Source organism: Silene latifolia, chromosome 9 (genome assembly GCF_048544455.1).
Source record: "Silene latifolia isolate original U9 population chromosome 9, ASM4854445v1, whole genome shotgun sequence".
Taxonomy (NCBI): Eukaryota; Viridiplantae; Streptophyta; class Magnoliopsida; order Caryophyllales; family Caryophyllaceae; genus Silene; species Silene latifolia.
Window position 1 is genome coordinate 98,635 of NC_133534.1, and position 13,928 is coordinate 112,562.

The 13,928-nt window shown below is 43.3% G+C and overlaps 1 long non-coding RNA gene across 1 annotated transcript; it reads right to left on the reverse strand.

Moving 5' to 3' along the window:
- Positions 1-10,055: 10,055 nt before the first annotated feature.
- LOC141598546 (uncharacterized) lies at positions 10,056-13,241 on the reverse strand. Its single transcript, XR_012523589.1, has 4 exons — positions 13,104-13,241; positions 11,289-11,444; positions 10,971-11,067; positions 10,056-10,545 (listed from the first exon to the last, which is right to left on the reverse strand). It is a non-coding gene; the product is annotated as an uncharacterized LOC141598546 (long non-coding RNA).
- Positions 13,242-13,928: the final 687 nt, after the last annotated feature.

The following is a 13,928-nucleotide window of genomic DNA, read 5'->3' on the forward strand; positions in this document are numbered from 1 at the left end:
TGCTGGACGCCTTCTCAGGGTACCATCAAGTATTCATGGCCGAGGAAGACATGCCTAAATGCGCATTCATCACCAGAGACGGCACATTCATGTATAAAATGATGCCGTTCGGTTTGAAGAACGCCGGCGCAACTTACACAAGGCTGGTGGACAAAGTGTTCCAAAATAAAAAAGGGCGAAACGTTGAGGCTTACGTCGACGATGCTATTGTAAAAAGCAAGTCTGACAGCGAGCACCTAGCCGATTTATACGAGACATTTTGTTCACTAAGGAAATACAAGATGAAGCTGAACCCAAAGAAGTGCAACTTTGGTGTCCGGGCCGGCAAGTTCCTCGGCGTACTTGTCAGTGCCAGGGGAATTGATGCCAATCCAGAGAAAGTCCAAGCAATACTGGACCTGCCGGAGCCGAGGAACCGAAAAGAGGTAATGACGCTGACCGGGAGGATGGCAGCCCTTGCCCGTTTTATCTCTCGGTCAGCCGACAAAAGCACTCCATTCTTCACGGTGCTGAAAGGGAATAAAGACTTCAACTGGGGGGAGCAATAGAGCACAGCTTTCAGGCAACTGAAAGCTCACCTTCTGACACTGCCAACCCTGTCCAGGCCGATGCTGGGGGAGACGCTATATCTATATTTAGCAGTTACCTCGGCCACGGTCAGTTCAGTGCCGTGATCGTCAGAGAAGAGAACAAGCAGCAGCACCCAATTTACTTTATCAGCCATACACTGCTTGCCGCCGAGAGAAATTACCCGCTGATTGAAAAAGCAGCCTTCGCTGTCGTCGTTGCCGCAAGGAAGTTAAAGCCCTACTTCGACGCACATCCCGTGACGGTCTTAACCGACCAGCCATTGGAGAAGGCCTTAGAAAAATTCGAACAATCAGGCAGACTTATCAAATGGGCGGTGGAGCTCTCCGGCTACGGCATCCAGTACAAGCCAAGGCCATCGATAAAGGGGCAGGCACTTGCAGATTTCCTGGCCGAGTGCACATACCAAGAAGAAGAACGTCCCGGCATGTGGGAGGTATACACTGATGGGTCCTCCACGGCGAACAGCTCAGGAGCCGGCATCCTTATCATCAGCCCAAACGGGGACGAATTTGAGTATGCATTAAAGTTCACCTTCCCGGCCTCAAACAACGAATCCGAATACGAGGCAGTGATAACCGGAGTGGAATTAGCCAGAGCTGCCGGGGTGGAGCACATCATTTTGAAAACAGACTCGCTCTTAGTGACTAATCAAGTCCGAGGAGAGTACGAGACTCGAGACGACGGTATGACAAGATACCTGGAAAAGGTAAAAACTGACACTTCAAAATTGAAATCTTTCCAGATACAATGCATTCCCAGGTCGGAGAACAACCGAGCTGACGCTCTCTCAAAGCTTGCCAGTTCAACCATCAAGAACGTCAGTCGAACCGTGCTGGTGGACATCAGGAAGGCAAATAGCATCACCGAGACCGTCGGCATGGTGGGCGACGTGGAGGCCGAGACGACGTGGATGACTCCGATAATGAAATACAAATTGACAAATTAGTTGCCGGAGGATCGCAGTCTCTCGCAGAAAATAAAGAGGATCGCAGCAAGGTACTTGGTATTTGAAAGGGAATTATACAGGAGGTCCGTGATAAGGCCACTCTTGAAATGTGTCGGACCAGCCGACGCAGAGCTTATACTGACAGAGATTCACGAAGGCATCTATGGACACCACATGGGGGCAAGAACACTAGCCCACAAAGCTCTCCGAGCCGGCTACTTCTGGCCCACCATGCTCGAAGATTCCAGAACAAAGACCAAGAAGTGCAACAACTGTCAGATGCACGCTCCGGTGATACATGCACCTTCCCGAGACCTGCAACCGGTACTTAGTCCCCTTCCTTTTGCACAGTGGGGGATGGATCTACTAGGGCCCTTTCCAACGGCCTCCGGAGGAAGAAAGTTCTTGATCGTCGCTGTTGACTACTTCACCAAATGGGTTGAAGCCGTCGCAGTACCTGCAAAGACAACAGCGGCCGTGAGAAAGGTGATTTGGGAGAATGTTATAACTCGTTTCGGATTGTCTCAAGTCATGGTATTTGACCACGGCCGAGAATTTTGGAGTGACTTGGTAATGAACTGGTTAGAAGAGCTTGGCATCAAGTTTGCATACTCCTCCGTCTGCCACCCACAGAGCAACGGACAGGCGGAGGCAGCCAATAAAACGATACTCAACGGTTTGAAGAAGAAACTAGAAGACCTAAAGGGAAGATGGGCCGATGAGCTACCCGGCGTCCTGTGGTCCCTTCGAACCACGGAGAAAGAAGCAACGGGGTACAGTCCGTTTCACTTAGTCTACGGGTCCGAAGCAGTCCTGCCAATTGAAGCATCGGTGCCAACATTCAGAACGGCTACCTTTGACCCGGTTGAGAACGAGGAAGGCCTGAGAGACTCCCTGGACCTGGTCGAAGAGAGCCGAGACACGGCGCGCCTCAACCTGGCGGTATACCAAAACCGTATGAGAAGAGCCTATAACCGAAGAGTCCACAAAAGGGACTTAAAAGTAGGAGACCTAGTCCTAAGAAAGTCAGCCGCCACCAACAAAGGAAACATTCATGGTAAATTAACGGCTAACTGGGAGGGTCCTTACAAAGTGGTTGAAGAAATGAGGCCGGGTACGTACCGGCTGACCGACATGGAGGGTGTGCCTTTGATGAGCCATTGGAACACCGACAACCTAAGGAAGTACTTTGTGTAGCGGCGGAGGTGTCCAAACCCATTGTGGGCACCCCAACGCATGATAATATCTAATGAAGAACAACCCAAGTTTTCCATCAAAGTATTTATCCCCATGAAAGGCAACGTATACTCAGCGCAGTTGAGACACAAATCTAGCCACCTCGGTCAGCCGAGGGCCTGGCAGAGGAAGCGATCAATATGTCTACAGATACGCTAACATGTTTACAACGGCGGTTGGAAATCGCAAATCGGACGCCTCGGCACGACCGAGAGTGAAAGAGGAAGCGACCAACATGCCAACATGTATAAAGACGTTAAACACAGTTGAGACGCATTCTAACTGCCTCGGCCAAAGCCGAAGGTAGACACAGAAAAGCTAAGGCGCTCAATTATTAACGCAAGAAGACAAGTGGAAAATCCGCTAACATGTTTACAACGGCGGTTGGGAATCGCAAATCGGACACCTCGGCATGACCGAGAGTGAAAGAGGAAGCGACCAACATGCCAACATGTATAAAAAAACGTTAAGTACAATTGAGATATGCATTCTAGTTGCCTCGGCCAAGCCAAAGGTAAAAACAGAAAACGAAGCACTCAAAATCAACAACATAAGAAGACAAATGGAGGATCTTAGCCCCGGCCAAGCCGAAGGCAAGTTAAACAAACTTCATTGAAATTTTGTACAAGTGAAGAGGTTACAGACGACGGCCGTCCCCATAGGGATAAGCCTAAACACAACCTACCAAAGTTGTACAAAGTACAAAGAAAAGAAAAGCAAAAGGTTACAGACATGTCATTTAAAGCGCCAAAATATGGCAGGGAGGAAAGGCCTAATAATTGGCTCCCGAACAGCTAAAGCTATCCGAGACGCCGGGTGAGCCTGGTGACGACCGCCCGTCTCCCTATGCCTGTTGCTGCTTGCCATCAGCGGCCTCAGCCTCAGCTTCGGCTTTCTTGGCAGCCTCAGCCTCGACTTTCTTGGCAGCCTCAGCCTCAGCAGCCTCAGCTGCCTTCATCCTCTCGGCTTCTTCCTTGGCCGCCTTAGCCTTCTCAGCAAGAGCTGCCCTCTCCGCGGCCACCTCCTCCTCCTTCTTCACCCTTACCTCCTCCTTGGCTTTCTCCTCCGCGGCTTTCTCTTTAGCTTCGAGCTTGTCATCGAACAACTCGTCAAATCTGTCCCACGGAAAAGAGCCATCAAGGGGGAAGAGCTCCCCAATCACTTCCCTGGCAGCTTCTTCGGCCAGGTCCCGGTATTGGGCGCACATCTTAGAGAGAAGAACGGTTTGGAGCGTCTCAACGTCCTCCTCCTTTTGGGCGATGATAACATCCTTGTTCCGAACCACCTTCCCCTGGGCCTGAAACCTGCTCCTCCATTCCTCCCTCTGCGTACGGTAAAGGTTGGCGTGCTTCTGAACGAGGTCACGTTCCTCCACCAGCTTAGCGGCTTCAGCCCCCGCAGCCTCAGCCTTAGCTTTCTCAGCAAGGACTGCCTTTTCAGCGTCCTCCCTAAGCTTCCGCTCGGCAAGGACCGCCTTCTCAGCAAGGACAGCCCTCTTAGCCTCGGCCATGGCCCCGTCAGCTTCCTTCTTCGCCGCAGCAAGCTCAAGCCTGAGCTGCTCGAGCTGTGGGACAACTTCAGGCTTGACCTTCTCCAGCTCCTTGATGTGATCACCGGCCACATCAACCCACTTAGCCAACATCCTCGACAAACCTAGGCCCTCCGACCTAACCTGGGCGAGTGTAGGCTTCGGGAGGAAGGAAGCGACGGCGGCGTCCTTACCACCCGTCTGCACATGTCGCTTCTCGGCACGACGTTCAGGAGGACCGGTGGACGGCGGCGGTTGATCTACAAAAAATGCGGACAAAGCATCCATGTCAATATTGTCAACGCTCATAGACATGCCAGTAAGACTGTCATCAGGAACGTCTAAAGAACCGGCTAGGTCCGAGCCACAAGTTAGATCCGTACCAGTCCGGGACTTCTTAGACAGAGGGCCGGTTGGACCCATCTCTTTGCCGGCCTCGGCACCGGTGGCAGCAGCAGCAGGGGCAGACCCTTTCCTCTTACGAAGGAGAGGAGATTCCTCTGCAACAGTTACCTCATCAGCAGTGATATCAATGACCTCCACCGGCCCCTTGGGAACCGCAGGGATTGGAGGATGAATCGAGGTTGAGGCCGTTGCCGCCGAAGACTTTGTCTTTCGCGTTCGCGGCGGAATCTTACTGACAACCCTCGCCTGGGCCGCCGCCACATCCAACGTCTTCAGCTGCTGGTCCATAATGTCGGTTGGCGACGGTCTGCGATCAAGCTTCTGGGCCTTAGGATGCAAATCGACAACGTTCTTGTCCTTATCCAGCCCTATTCTCCTAAGAAGATCCTCGGACAGACGCGGGCCAAAATGGTCTGTAAAAAGAAACACAGTAAGGATTAAGTACAGGGAGACAATTTCAAAAAGCAAGATACAGAAACATAAAAAGCAAGGATGGGCCTCACACCGACCCCACTCACCCTGACCGAGGGCCGGTATGAGGCCGACGTGACACAACGGCTCGTCGTAAAGAATGATCTACGTCGGGGGCAACCATCCCTTCGGCGTACCATGCTTGTCAGCCTCAAACAGCCGCATTGCCCGCTTCTCGTCCTCGTTTATATAGACCTGCGAAGCGTCCATCTTAAGCTTACCCCGGGAGACCCACTTCTCACGTTCTCCCCGGCTCTCGCACCTCAAATAAACCTCGTTCTGGAACGACCGAGGCAAAGGGAAGTCCTCCGGCACCCTGACGTACACCCACCGGTCTTTCCAGTCCTTACACGAAGTAACCTTGGACACGGAAACGAAGCCCGGCTCCGTCTGCACGCTGTACCACCCAACTTTACCGGAGGTTGACGGACGGAGATGGTGAAGCCGGCGGAATAAATTAACCGTCGGAGCCTCCCCCTTAAACTGACAAAACCACACAAAGCCAACTATCGTCCTGATGGCCAGCGGATGCAAACAACCACAGCGACGTTCATTCCTTTAATAATGGCCAGGACGTATTCATTCAGAGGAAACCGGAGCCCAAACTCCAGGTGTCTGATGTATACGCCGATGTAGCCCTCGGGAGGGCAACAGACCGCCTGACCCTCCTCAGGGATAACAATTTTATACCCCTCGCCGAAGAAGTAATGACCCTCAAAAAGAGTCTCGCCGGAACAGCGGGCGAATTTGTGCATCCAAGCACGGTCAAAACCAGTCCTGCAGGCTTCACCATGGTCCATGATACGCGGCCTCCCCTCGCCGGCGTGAGTCCCTTCCTCATCGTCAAGGTCATCATCGGCATCATCGTCATCCACCCAATCCTCCAGGGCCTTTGGATCAACTTCGGGAGAAGGAGACCTAGGGCCCCCGGACCTTATCGGGATGGCGGTCAACACATCTTCCTCATCAAGACGCGACGGGGAATCCCCCGGCGCACGGTTACTAGGCCCGGCATCAGTAGAAGACATGTTCACAACAATTACTTAACAAAAAAGAGATTGAGAAAGTTTGTTTGTTTACCTTGAACGAAAAACACTTGCCGGAGTAAAGATTCTGAAAAGTTAGAGAAAGAAAGAAGGAAACCCTTGGAAGTTTAAGAGAGAAGAAAATTTTTGAAGAAATGAAATTCGGGCGGCCAAAGTCAGGGGCTAACTACCCTATTTATAGAGGAAAGCCCACGAAGAAGGACCAATCAGGGCAAAGCCCATGAAGCGTCAGCCAATCAGCGCACAGCCACGTGTCAAACATGCATCCGCGGAATGTCAATCATCGCAACAGTTGAACGTCAATCAACGCAACAGTTGCCAAACGTCTTCAACACGCCCCTTCATATCCGCTTTGACCATCCATCTTCCTCAACAAACTCCTAGGTATCCGTCCTCCGCCGGCCAGCTAATCAACCAAGCTAGACAGCACCGGCCGGGGGCAATCAAAAACAACCGGCACTCTCAACCCCGGTCTCAGCCAGCGTCACTTTATTTTCCACATCGGATGTCCTTTACACATCCATGTGGAGGGGGGATATGGTACGTCCTAAACAGAACCAAGCCGAGGTAGAAGAAGCCGGGACAGAAAATTTTTTTTACTTAGCGCAGAATATACGCTCAACATACATCGGAGCCCATACCACGGCATAGACTACGCTGGGGGCAAATTGATGGGGCATATTCTGCACCCGCTGACCAAGTCAACATACTGAGCAAGGTCAAAGATATCCACAGCAAGTCAACGACTTAGACAGCCTAACCGACGCATCCTGTCGGCCTGTCTCTTGTGCCTCGGCTAGGACAACTAGCCGGCCGGGGCACATATCCGCGAACTCATATCCAAGACCCCTCGGCGGCGAGTCAACATGGCCCGCCGGCCTGCCATGGGTCCCTCGGCCGAGGGTAGATCAGTCTTTCCACCTGCTAGCCACTTGGCCACTTGGCCACTACGTGACAAAAGGTGAAGGTCTATAAATACTCCTCAACCCTCATTGAGGAGGGGATCCACAATTGAACAAAAGAATCACTATTTATCTGGTAATATCTTCCTTATCTCTCTACAATACGTACTTAGCCAAGTAACAACAACTTATCTCTTTAAGTTCACTGACTTGAGCGTCGGAGTGAGTTCGATCGGCCCAAAGCCGAGCCCTCAGTTTGTTCATCGTTTCAGGAGGCCGAAAGGACGATTCAACCAAAAGACGTCATTCTACAAGCACGGGTGGTAACAAATAACTGCTCTGGAATTACACCCGGAACACTTTTATTTATTAGTAAATTGATAGTTGTATTTGTATTTCATATTTAATAATATTTATTAAAAAACGTGATTTTTATCAATTGTTGTAATATTATTTACTTTGACCAATTGTTGTAATTTGTTATAATTATATTTACTTTTGCCAATTATTGCAATTAAACTTCTTACGTATATTATTTTGTATTGCATAATTTCAGAATCGCATTATTTACGTACAATATTTTGTTTATAAAAATTGAGGTAAGCAAAAAATAAACAACATAAACCACAAAAAAAAAAATCAATTCAGATGCCCACAATTGTTATTTGGAAAATAAAAATAAAAATAAAAATTGGATTCGGTGAAGTGGCTTTACGGAATTGCAGGAAATATTTTTGTATTTATATAGATAAGATTAATTAATAGGTAAAAGAGTTAGCATACTTTTTTGCATCAGAGGAGCCAATCGCCAAAACAACTGTAATGTTTTCAGGAAAAGGAGATATAAAAGGTAGTTGCACTGCTCAATTGTTGTTGAGAGTGTGTCGGAAGTTTTGTCCCCAGTAAAGCCCCAATCATGATCTGAATCACTAAAATGCAACTCATGATACCTTGGTTCATCCCACCACATATGTTGTAGAGATATAGCATCTCCCTCAAATTTCAACAACAAATATATTTCAGATGATTCCAACTTCAATAAAAGTTTGTGCCTTTGAGCCAATGTCAACATATCAGATTGTTAAAGGTTAGTTATTATCAATCAAGGCAGTTTAAACTCCTAGAAATCACGAATCTTAACAACAAAGACTACAATGCAATCTAAACTCATGAATCTTGATAACAAAGACTACGATGTAATCTAAACTGATGACATAGTTATTCGTAATGATATGAGATAATCCCGGCTTTTGGGACTTCAAAAAAAAAACTACAATGCAATCAAATACTGGAATTGAGCGAACAAATACATTGATAATCAATGTGCAACTATTGGAAATGAGTATACCACACATTCATTGCGCCGGATTTAAACTAGTGATCGATCATTACACAAACAAGAACTTGCATAGTTATGAGTTGTGACAAAATACTAATAAACCGTGGCAAAAAAATAAGTAAAATGTGGTAAATGTAAATATATTATGATAAATGTAAATATATTGTGACAAATGTAACAAAATCGAAACTTCAAGCACCCACCAACACGAGCTTCATAATCCTCAATAGGCATGAGATCCAGGGCCGTCTCCGAGATTTGAGGGACCCTGTGTGACATTGTAAATAGGGCCTTAAATTTATTTTCACTCTCTCCATTAACTTTAACAATATCTCACGATACAAAATTGTTAGTATAATTATAGGCTTATAGCTTAACGATAATATGAAATTATCACACATTTGAAATTATATTATTTTCTCTCTATTTAATAACTAATATATTATAATTTCAAAATTAATTACATATATTTTATAACAGTTTACTAGTAAAATATAATTAACATTCAATTATTTTACCAATAACTCAAAAGGCAAAAGAGCCTCTATCTTGAAGGAAAAAGATATATGATAAAAAGTACATATATGACCAAAAATAATAGACGTATAACCACTATCTTCTACTTCAGAAAATAAAATACATAAAATTAACAAAATTAATATGACCAGTGGAAATACGGAACGAGGTAAGAGAGGTAAAGAACAAAGTAGTCCCATAAAAAAAAAGTATGACCAACCATCAAAATGCTGAGAAAGGAGAGCAAAAAGGGGAAAAAAACAGAAAATAAAGAGCAGAGATTCAAATACGCGACCACTCACTACTAGATTGAAATGCGGACAAGACTATTACCACTGGGATACACTCCAATTCAATGTGTAACATACACGCTAATAATAGTAATATATAATGACTTGCTCTCTATTGGGCCCTTAAATTCGGGGGCCCTGTTCGGCCGCACGGCTTACACTTGCTAAAGGTCGGCCCTGATGAGATCAAAGGTAGTTGCAACTATAATTATCTACATAGCTACGATAACAATATGACGATTATCATTACTAGAAACTGTTTTTTGTCCGATTACGCATGATCTTATTACACCTTACGAATTGAAAAATGAAATGTAACTACCAGAAACTATTAGTTATATATCTACAATAATAACACAAAATTATTGATAAATACGATGATTTACATGAAATGAAACTAAATTTTACCAGATTACTAAAAAAGAATAAGAAAAAGAAACTATATACTCCATCACGCGGACATTGTAACTAAAAACTACAATAAACTTAATACTCCATACTAAAGATTTCGTGATAAAATGATAATAATCATGAAAATAAATTAAATACCAATAAATCATCATACAAGTTCTTAACAAAAAAAAACTATAATTATGTACATAACGACGATATAAATAGGGGAGTGATGCTGCCACGAGCTATATTGTTTTTTTTTTACACACCACGAGCTATATTGTTAATCCAACGAGCTATATTGTTAATGTTACGACTTTCTTTTTAAAATACTAGTTGTTGCACCGCGCCCTACCGGGCGCGGTGCCCCAATTTGGTAGAATTCTAAGCGAAAGTAAGTCGATAGAAAGCAGCTGCCTTGACGAGGAAAAATTACGCTGTTTCAAACACCCAAATAGATGCGTTAACAATCGGTATAGTAGGCAAAACACGAAGGAAGCCAATTCCTAAGCATGTGATATGCTCGTTACGTAGCTTATAAATAAGGCGAACGAGCATAGAAGTATAGAACACCTAAATGACAACCAATGATAAACCAAAGATCATTTACAACATTAGTTCATAATTTCATCTCTATTACAAAAACCGTCCGTATGGTCCCACCAGCTGGCTATCTTTGACCTCCGACATATGTGTTTCAGCTGGCTAACATTGTAGTTGTAGCAAAATTTAGTGTCCATTCTATTACACCTTAGACAGCCATGGGAGAATTTTGTCGGGCTTCTTAAGCTCTTTCTTCGTCTCATTTGATTCCTAACCATCCATGGCGTCTACGTCGAAATCATTTGGCTCATTTTCCATCGATTCTCCTTCTGTTAATAACTGAAATAATGGATGTTATACAACACAAGTTTATCGTCAATTATGTTTACTCTTGATTCTTAACATTCAGAGTCATACGCTCGTACTCGTGTCAGGTGTGTGCCATGACAATCAAGAATATGACATGGAATTACACATAATCAATCAACCCAAAGTATAAATTGAACAATATCATTAAAAAATATACGCATTCAATGGACCACGCAGCATAAGAAGGAAGTTATCGTACATGTAAAACGTTCTTAAATGAGATGTCATTATAAATTATTATGCTCACTTTAATTTCTCATTATTGACCTAAAGTTTAATTTTCCTATACTCCACATTTCTAATCAATCAAAAAGTAAGAAACACACTACTCTTGTGGTTTATGGTAAGAATAAGGTGTTTAAGACATAGTATGAACATGATGAAGTGGCCAGTACCTGTCATTTCGCAGTACTAAGAGCAGCTTGTCGCCCCTTTTCGCAGCAAGCTAACTCCCATAACTTGACTCCAAGCTGTAAACGACAACATCAACACCTAACAAATTCAAAAAAAAAAAAAACTAATCCCTAAGAGAAACTACTTCCAGGAAACACAGATATAAATGACCCCAACAAAGCACTCATTTAATCGGTATATGCACATGGCACAACAAGGAACAACACCGAGTGTGTAATGACCGCTTGAATTAATATGCGAGATACTCCGTGGACTATTTGATGAAAAGGAAATATTTGGAGACAAATAAACGACTTTACCAGGGGCAATTGTGGCTTTTTACGTCATTCCTCGGTTACTAAAGACTCCTCATCGATCTGATCAAAATCATCACTAAGTTGAACCACAAGTAAGCCTTTTAATACTTAAAAAGGATACGATGACCCGAGTTTCCAAGATGGATTTTTGGCTTTGATCTGCAGAATAAGAAACACACAGTTCATTATATAAATCTTAAAGATCACAACTCGAGCAACTATGTTAAGCGAATTAGTGTAGAAACATAAATGAAATAACTTGATAAGAATAGGCTTAAACCATACAAAGAAGGGGGATATAACAATATACCAGTGTGCTCTAAATCAGATATGTGGAATATCTAAAACCAAACTTTCAATAATCTGTCTAACAAATATGAGGTTTTGAAGTAAAATTGAACTTATTTATGCCTCTCCAGAAAATATTGTCCCTTTAACTTTGTTGGTCAAACAATGTTTAGTTTTGCCAATATTCACTTACAAAGAAACAATATTACAAACATTTTGAATACAATAATATGTAAATTCTCGTTAAACAGACGGGTTATTAGCAAAAGTGACATGGTCTTAATTAGTTTAACAACATTTAAAAAAAACAAGAACTCATGCTTGCGAGGAGAATGACACGCATACTTTGGTAATACAAGTGGAACAGGTCTATGTTTTCCTGACTATCTATAACTCACACTTTTCGGGGAATATCAAGGACAACGAGAGCATAAATCATCTATGTTTGCATGACCTATAACTCGCACTTTGCTGGAAACAGTCACTTTTCTGGACAACTTCCTCAATGTCAACTATTCTACATCATTTTATATTATTGGACAAATTATCTAAACTCAGACATATTCATGCATACTCCCTTGTTAACCAATAAGCACCTATTCTACAAGTATTTGTTTGGACTGATATGTCTCCATTCTAGAGTTTATGTTCTTATACACATACACAAAACAATACCAAGCTAACCTAAACCTACCATCTATAAAAGCAAGAGAAGCTTAAAACTTGAGAAAGAGGGTCTTTTGAGGAAAGCTTCTAATGTTCGTTGACTTCTTGCAACATTAGCGCTAGCTAGAAAAAGGGTACTCTTTTAGAAGAACCCAAGGTTTTGACAGAAATGTGCAACAGATAAATCAGACTGGCAATTTCACTTTGTTGTTCTGCTGTAAGCAACTACTATGGTTAACCTACTGAGTTCCAAATCAGCATCAAAGCAATTACTCACTCGCATAAGTGCATGGCTCACCACCTGATTTGTCTAGAGTGTGTTAACTTTACTCCTGAAATATGCAACCTTACAAATCTAAAGATGGTTAACCTACTGAGTTCCAAATCAGCATCAAAGCAATTACTCATTGATTACTCACTCGCATAAGTGCATGGCTCACCACCTGATTTGTCTAGAGTGTGTTAACTTTACTCCTGAAATATGCAGCCTTACAAATCTAAAGACATTCCGGAGAATCTAATAGTTACATAACAGTTAAGTTAGGAGTTTCTAAGTAATAAACAAGCATTATACATCTAAATTCTAAAAGGACTCTTGCAAGATTGTCTTAATACATCAAACATGAGATCCTGACTCTTAAGTCCTCCCAAACTAATAAAGAAGGTAAAGATAACTAACTACTCTCATGTTTCAGTCATGTGCCCATTTTAAAAGGTAAGCTACATGAGTTATAATCAATGTAAAGTTCGACCTTATTCTTAATATTCTTCGCAGAATCAGTCTCGTATATGGCATAATTAGGACCACTGGTAGACATTTATTATTTCATAAAGCAGTTTATAGTGGACTAATGCTATACTTACCTAGACTTGCTTATATCCGTCAAGAATTGGTGGAATGCTAAGCGGCAACCCATTTTTGCGGTATTGCGTTTAATGCTCGCCCCTTATTTATAGTCTATTTGCCTTTTGAAGTTTATAGTGGACTAATGCTGCTCTGGTTCATCTATAATGAGGAAATGGGTTAATTTTCGTATTATGATGCAATCTTCTAAATATGCTTTGTTTGGGTCAGTTGTATTTTCTCTTTGGTTTCGGTTAGACTTGATAGCAAAAGTTGTGTTTATACCGTTAGACTTGCTGGAAGTTTTCCCGATGGAGACCTTTTTGTGCCATTATTCGTAATTACAATTTTCAAGAAGAATTTCATTAGTATAAATACTAAAATCTCAACCAAATATTCAACAATAATGTTTCGGAGCGTGCTCAATGATTAGCAAAGGCCGAGTGTTGACCCCTGTAAATAGGAACATTTCAAACAAATAATCAAATTTATTTACATAGTTATATAGGTAGCCCATTAGCATAATCTAGGCCGCTCCCAAATATACCCCCATTTCATCCCATTTCATAACAAACTTCACCCTCATGCTGATGCAAGGACTTTAGGTAATTAGGTACTACTCCAAAGATTCTCCATCCATCTCGAGTCATTTGTTTACCAAAGATTAGAATACCCTCACAAAGAATAAAGAAAAAAGGTAAACAAATGAGTGGGACGTGGGAGTTGGGACGGAGGAAGTAAGAATTATCATCACTGTAAATATCATATGGCTTCTTTATTTATAAGATCATTAATTTTCATGTGACCCTTTAAACCAATTAAACAACCTTGCTAATAGATCAAAC